We start from the raw sequence: 8,187 nt of genomic DNA, 5'->3' as shown, positions 1-8,187 counted from the left end.
AAAGCTGGAAGCCAAGCTTCGATTAAATTTTTGGATGGATTCGGAGTTTTAGGTTGTTTCTTAGTAAAATCCTAACGTAATACCGGCTCGCCGGCACAACGTGAACATTATTGCGCATTTATACACTTTACGGTTTTGCAGCTTTAAAGGCATCATTTCAATTTATCGCATACAGGTGTCCGTCAACATTTTACTCACTTTAAGGAGTAAGTTGCCGTAAGTTTGTAGGTGACCATGATATTGTATTTATTTTTGATTTGTCTATGATGCAAGTTCAAATAGAATAGAATATTCTCATCGTATAGGTAGGAATGTAATTAATGCCAATTCTGACTTAGCATATTTCTTGCTGCCTCCAGGCGCATCGTCAATTAAAACTAGTTTTACGTATTGCACTTGATTTTTTATTCATGCACTGATTCAATTATTAATCTCTAAATAATTGAGATTTTATATTCCCTAAAACATTTGCATAAATTGCACAGATATCAGGGATAGTTTTCACATACTCACATGTTGCACTTTCAAACTGTACACTGCATTCTAAATTATTTAAACAAACATTAAAATTTGATTTTTGAATTGTTGCCATAGCCTTGAAAGTACTGTAACGTTGGAAATTCTTCTGGTAACTGTAGTTTTAAATGTTTTAGTTGTTGTTCTCCAATTTTATTTATTCATTACTTTATTTGTGCGTGAAAAGGAAACCGGAAATAGGATAATTACGTCATGCGCACCTGTTTTCAATACGATGAATATTCAAAATGGCGGCGCCCTAGTCTTTCGTAAATGTCCAAATCTATGCAATTTTGTTTATTTCCAACAGCTTACAATGTCACTGTTTTTACATTGTTTTTGTGTGATTTGACTCTTAATAGATGTTAAAAGTAACCATTTGCTTTGCCTTTCCCTTTAAATGAAGGTATTGAAAACAATTTGTTATTTAACAATGTTAGATAGAAATCGCTTCCTGTGTTCTATTAATAGTTCAAAGTGAGGTGGTTACCACTTCCTCCTCCACATGGAACACATTTGAAATAGGAGGTTCAGACTTTTACTCTCTCCTTATCAAATTATGTTACATTATTTGGACAACTATCAAAATCCGTGATAGAGTGGTTATTTATCACCTCTGTTGATTTGAACTTATGATTTTTTTTTCATGCGAGGAAACTATGCACCTCTTTACCGGTGTTTCTACTTGAGTGCTTCCAAGGCTTTATGTCGATAATAAAACGAGTCTGCAATTCTTAATTATTGTGTTATAAATGCTTTTCCGAGGGATCCCTTTTTTAAAATTTTGTATTCAAAAGGGGTTTTATTTGCAAAAATGTACTGGTGCCCGGATGATGTGCAAACTAAAGTTATTTAAACATTATGTTGTTACAAAACTACGTGTTAACTTCTTGCATCAGCAATAAAAATTGCTTACTTAATTATATCAATGTTATCTAACTAAGGTTGATATACAAAGTATTGCAAGATAATAGCTACTTTCCGGTTTTTGAAACAGTACAATTTTAAGTGACGTTACCGGAAGTGACACTTTGCGCTGACACACTCACACATTTCGGGAGCCAATATGACGGAATTGGTTTCCGGCACAAGTGTAGTTCCCACAAGTTGAGACAGTTTTAATAGAACAGGATCATTGCGGTCAACACGACATATCTCGTATTTCTGAATTAAAATAGAAAAATGTCGGTAGTTCTGACGACATCATTTCTTTTCATCCTCCGTGTGGAGTAGTAGACCTGACAGGAAATTCCGTTTTTATCCTTAACCGTTAATACATGTATATATATTTAAAGATATATACGTGTGTAACACACCCCGATTTCCGTTTTTCAAAGACGTTTCCTCAAATATCGTTGTTTGAGTATGCTTTTAGTATAGATTATAGTTCAAATATAAGAATGATATACAAGTGCGCTAAAACCAAACTTTCTACAAACATTCATTAAAAAAAATTCATGAATTTGTTTTTTAAACAAAAAACAAAACACAAGTAAGCTTGAGGGTTTTTTTACGGAATGCCGTTAGGGCCATTGCCTATGAATGTGTTGATCTGAAACGCGACAGTCGATAGTACGATGGTGAAAACGCGAAATCACGAAACTACGATGATGAAAATGCGAAAGCACGATGATGAAAACGCGAAAGTACGATGATGAAAACGCGACAGTACGATACTACGATGATGAAAGCGCGATAAACTATCGTGTTTTCACCATCGTACTGTCGCGTTTTCACCATCGTAGTTTCGTGATTTCGCGTTTTCATCATCGTACTGTCGTGTTTTCATCATCGTACTATCGCGTTTTCACCATCGTACTATCGCGTTTTCACCATCGTACTATCGCGTTTTCATCATCGTACTGTCGTGTTTTCATCATCGTACTATCGCGTTTTCACCATCGTACTGTCGTGATTTCATCATCGTACTATCGCGTTTTCATCATCGTACTTTCGCGTTTTCACCATCGTAGTTTCGTGATTTCGTGTTTTCACCATCGTACTATCGACTATCGCGTTTCAGATTAACACATTCATAGGCGATGGCCCTAACGGGGCATTCCGGAATGCCTTTAGGGCCATCGCCTATGAATGGTTTGATCTGAAACGCGATACTCGACAGTACGATGATGAAAAACGCGAAATCACGAAACTACGATGGTTGAAAACGGCGATAGTACGATGGTTGAAAAAACACGATAGTTTATCGCGTTTTCATCATCGTAGTATCGTATTGTCGCGATTTCATTATTGTACTATCGCGTTTTCATCATCGTGCTTTCGCGTTTTCACCATCGTAGTTTCGTGATTTCGCGTTTTCACCATCGTACTATCGACTATCGCGTTTTAGATCAATACATTCATAGGCGATGGCCCTAACGGCATTCCGTATTTTTTTCTATAAAATTAATGACTATCTGAAATGTTCTTTTTCGAACCATATGAGAAAGGACCATTCTAGTAGGCGGATCTTAATTCGCCGTTTTTTTTATCAAGTACATCCTTTTTAGTAATATTTGTATCATATTTTGTATCATATTATGTATATCATTTACGTACATGCAAATGTGTTCGTCATTATATAATAATTTAATCAGATCAGAACGAAAAACGCTCCGTTTATTTCTGCACGTATATGACTTTCTCCTTTACGACTGAGTTTCTTAACCAGTAGAGTTTAAACACAACTTTACAACAAGATTTATATTTTGATGGGGGGAAACGACTTATTTCCTTATAATAAATGCTCCTCTAAAATAGCAGGCCAATTTTTACACCGGAAAAGATAATTCGTCTCAATTTGACTAATATAACTACAAAAGAGAATTTAAAAAGACCGAAATTGAATAGACATTATCACCAATTTTGTAATGAGTGGAAAATTGACGGATAAATATCTGTTAAAAAAAAAACAGACATCTTTGTTCGGGTTTTTAATACTCGTGCATCAGTAAGCTTGAAGTTCTAATTCTTAAACAATCAAATATATTACCAGAACACAATACAAAACACTGAAAACCATGAGAAAGAAAACAAGAAGTATCTTTTAAAACGATACTCGGTCGAAGTAAAACGTTTTAGCATGCAAAATGATGTTATTACAAAAAGAAATTTTAGCAGTACTGTTCTTGCATAACAATGACATGATAATTATTTCCTGTAGCTATTAAGAAATACCAATTTTGTAAACATTGAAATTAGATTAAAGCATATTGACATTGATGATTTTTCAAAGAAGAGCAACTTCTATTTAAGCTGTCCCTTTTATGTTTTACTTTATAAATTGTGTAATCATTTACAAATTAACCTAAAAGTTAAAGAGCTATCCTCATTCCTGTACACTTTATTTTGGAATCATCCTTTACATTTTATTTTATACTGCCTCACATTTTATCATAGAGCTATCCTTAAATGGTAAGTACTATCCTTTACATTTTACTTTAGCATGATAAGAACTATCCTTTACATTTTATTTTAGAATGGTTAGAATTGTTCTTACATTTTATTTTAGAATTACCAATGAGATTCACCAATTTCAGTTTGTAATTTTGAAATGACCAATGAAAAAATCTTCTTATATTAAGTCCTTCCCTGTTTATTTTATAGGAAGTCAAACTGATGACAGACGGACTTTGTCCGAAAAAAGAACGCCGAAATATGGAGGCGTTCTATATACCTACCTACGCTTTCAATATGGACCGCAAAATTCAATCCAGTTAGTTAGATAGACGAAATGTTGTAACTTGTCGAGGCCTCATTGCAAAAATTTCAGCGTCGTATTTAAAGTACTTCCTGCAAAAAGAACATAGAGCTTGAGTCGTAGCATTACATATGTCTTTTCATTAAAGGGTTTTTGTTGTTGTTCTTGTTTCATGTTTTATATTTTTCTATTACTTCTGGATCAACCACGAGAAATTATGATTTTAGTGTCTGCATTTTTTCCCCGCCACAATAAAAAGTGTTGCATGTTTTGTTTTGGACGAAAACGCACAAAACGGTGGCTCTTCATCTGTTTTATTGTTGTTCTACATATTTTTATTTTGTTTATTTGTTTGTTGTTGTATCTTTTAGTTGGTTTGTTTGTTGTTTTGTTTTTGTCGTTGCTGTTGTTGTTTTGTTGGGGTTTTCTGTGTGTTTTTAATGTGTTTTTTATTTTTTGTTGGTTTTGTTGTTGTTATCGTTGTTGTTGACTGGCGCGGCGCGTTGTCGCTTAAAGAAACTCCAAACACCCTGAAAAAAAATTACATATATTTTTTTTTACATAAACCAGTCAGAACACTTAAAACAGCATGCCTCCCAGATTATGAAAATTTTTAAAAATGTATTTAAAAGTAAAATATTGTGAAGTTAACAAAGAAAGTAATTTTCACATACGGTACTTACAACTTACACAATTTACCAAAAAGAGATCAAAATATACATAAATACATCTAACTGCGTTTGTAATGCAATAGAATTATAGTGATTGATACTGCAAAATAAGTCATTAATCGCATATAACATGTAAATAATTAATTAAATATTGAATCTTTTTACTTTTCTTAAGATCTTAATACATTTTTCTAAAGATTGAATTTATTGAAATAGTTTGGCTCATCTTGAAGCGTGAAGCTTTAAAACATAACGATATGTAAAAGAAATCTAAGAAATATGGTCTGTTATAAATTAAACACACTTTTCATGATTGTCATAATTATTCTTGATAAACAAATTGTGCGAATGATCTGAAATTTTGCACACAAGTTATTGGTCTAAACCTGAAACAAATGGAACAATAATCTCGAAAAGTTATTTCAAGTCCCGTAATTCAGCGGAGTTCCTTTAATTAGATAATTTAAAACAATGTACTTATAAAAATCCTGCCTTTTTAACAAGCAGTATGCCGGCATTTAACAACTTTTAAATTAGTGCTGCGTCCCCAACACGTTCATTCCGTGGATCATAAACCTTTTAAAAGGTGTTACGCAACAAAATGATTGTTTTTGCTTTGAAGATGGTTTAATGAGAAAGTGTGAAATAATTTTGATGTAACAGGACAACAAGATTTCTGTTTTGTTCAGCCTTAGAGTCCTCGGTGAACCCTTGTCTGTAATTTTCCTGCTTTAAATTATACGTCTTGGTTTTTGCCTTATTATTTTATATTAGACATTAAGTTCAACCATTGTACAATATCTAAGTGAATTAATTTGACTCGCAAAATAAAACATGAATGAATCGCGAGCTGTAAGGAGGAAAAGGTTATTGAATTTATGTAAATAAATGCGCCTTTTAGGTTCTGTCCTTTAACGGTGTAGTTATGACCTTCGGATCAATGTTTAGATTTGTCGCTCAACGCCGGAAATGGAAAGAAAATAAAAAGGCTAATTATAAGATACGTTTCCCTTTAAAAATTGTCGCTGATCGTGTGAAAATAGTACATTGTCGTATTAATTTTTGTTCCGTCATTTGAAATTTAAAAAAAAAAGTATTTTAATCGACATCAGGTGTATTTGTGTAAAAGATTAGCAAATATACGCTGATAAAAAGATTCAAGTGGCATGTCATAAAAAAGTATGTTTTTTTTTCCTTCTCTTTTTCATTGGTTTTTATGCGACACCGACACTGCTTCTTCAAAAAAGAAGTTAAGTGTGGAAAGCCTACAAAACTTTTACCCTATATATTTTAAGAAGACAACAAACAAATAAAAAAACAACAAAGCTTTCAAACGTAATGGATATTCTTATTTAATTCGGATTAAATGGAAGAAAAGTCTGATTTAATGTTTGCTTATTGCTTTTTTGTTTTGTGCAAGATATTCAAGCCTTTTTTACTTTTAGATTAATACTTCTTTTTTTACTTTCTGTCAAAATATCTCAATTTTTGTTGACAGTGTTAAAACTTTTCTTCTGATTTTTATAAAAATAGCTGGAAAAATACTAAATCTCTCAAAATGAGCCAAAATATTTTAAGAAAATTTAGCTTGAAAAAAATGTACAAATGCATTGTATTAATTATTTGTTTGTTTATTTGACTAATTTCCTTTTACTTTTTAATACATTTAAAAAAATCACGGAAATTTGCATGAATCTGGAGGCATGCTGTTTCTATAAACTGGGAGCATTGGATATTTTAATTTTTTAGTTTCATATAAATCTAATTTTACATTTTCATAACATCTATTTTTCCGTGTGCGGGAAAATAGCTTTAATATTTCATTATAATCTTTCAGTCTGATAGGCGTATTCATTTTTTCAGTCAGTTCTTTCTTTGCCAATGCCCGGTAACTCTTTAAAGAAAATAATGATTTATATCAAATGAGGACCATGCAACTAGTGAAAATGTTATATAAACACATACATTTTTCGGACTAAGTTTGAATGTCTCACCTTGTTTCGAGACATGTGTCTTGTATTTTTTTCAAACAACCTCAGAAATTTTGGAAAGAAATCAAAAGGCTCCGAAAAAAATGTAGTAAGAATGAAATATCATCCGATGAATTTTATGAACACTTCAAAAATTTATATTCTTATGAAGATCTTTTCAAAAACGACTTTGTTGAAGAAAGAATAAATAATATGTGATAGGATTCTACCAAATATTGAAGAGCTTGATGTTTAAATTTACAAATGAGGACGTTGTTAGGGCAATTTCTTCTTTAAAAAAGCGGTAAGAGTGCGGGGGGTAGATTTACTTATACCCGAAATTTTTATACATTGTAAAAATATTTTTAGCTCCTGTACTTTGTAAATTATTTAATCACATTTTTTGATACAGGTGAAGTACCCGGAATCTTGGTGCAAGGGAATCATAGTTCCTGTGCCCAAAAAGGGGGGATAATAATGATGTGAACAATTATAGAGGCATCACTCTGACCAGTGTATTTTCAAAACTATTTTTCAATTATTCTAGATTTTCGTTTACGTAAATGGGCTGAAAGGAAATCACGTGTTAAACGATTTTCAATTTGTTTTTTAGAAACAAATAAAAGCACTACTGATTGTATATTTGTATTGAGTTCTATTATAGATAGGATAACAAAACATGAAAAAGAAAAAAATGTATGCTGCATTCATAGACTTTAAAAAAATGTTTTGAAAATCTTTTGTATATAGAAATGGGATTTGGTATAAATTGATTGAAATTGGAGTATCTTTGAAAATTGTAAAAATGTTACGTAGTATGTATGCCTGTGTAAAGTCATGTGTAAGAGCAAATGGAAGATTGTCTGATTATTTCGATAGTTACATGGGTTTTAAAACAAGGGGAGCCACCTCACCTCTCTTATTCATATTTTTTCGTGAATGATATGCACAGCGACTTGCTTAATGATACTGTTGGCTCTTTCACAATAGACGACATACAAATATTTCTTTTATTATTTGCTGATGACACAGTTTTTATTTTCTTATTCTAAAGAAGGACTACAACATCTTCTAAACAAATTGTATAATTATTGTAACAATTGGGGAATTGTTGTTAATGTACATAAAACTGTTGCTATGACCTTCAAAACCGGTAATCGAAATGATGATTTAGAGGTTCTATTATAATAATGAACGTCTTAAAGTTGTTAAATCATTTACATATCTTGGTGTTACCTGTCATCTAATGGGAATTTTTATCAAGCTCAAAAGTCTTTATCCAACCAAGCATTAAAAGCATTGTTTTCGTTGAATTCTTTATTTGATTATA

The sequence above is a fragment of the Ruditapes philippinarum genome, unplaced genomic scaffold (assembly GCF_026571515.1).
Source record: "Ruditapes philippinarum isolate M1 unplaced genomic scaffold, ASM2657151v2 ctg615_1_1_1_1, whole genome shotgun sequence".
Lineage (NCBI taxonomy): Eukaryota > Metazoa > Mollusca > Bivalvia > Venerida > Veneridae > Ruditapes > Ruditapes philippinarum.
Note: the sequence above shows the minus strand (reverse complement) of the source record.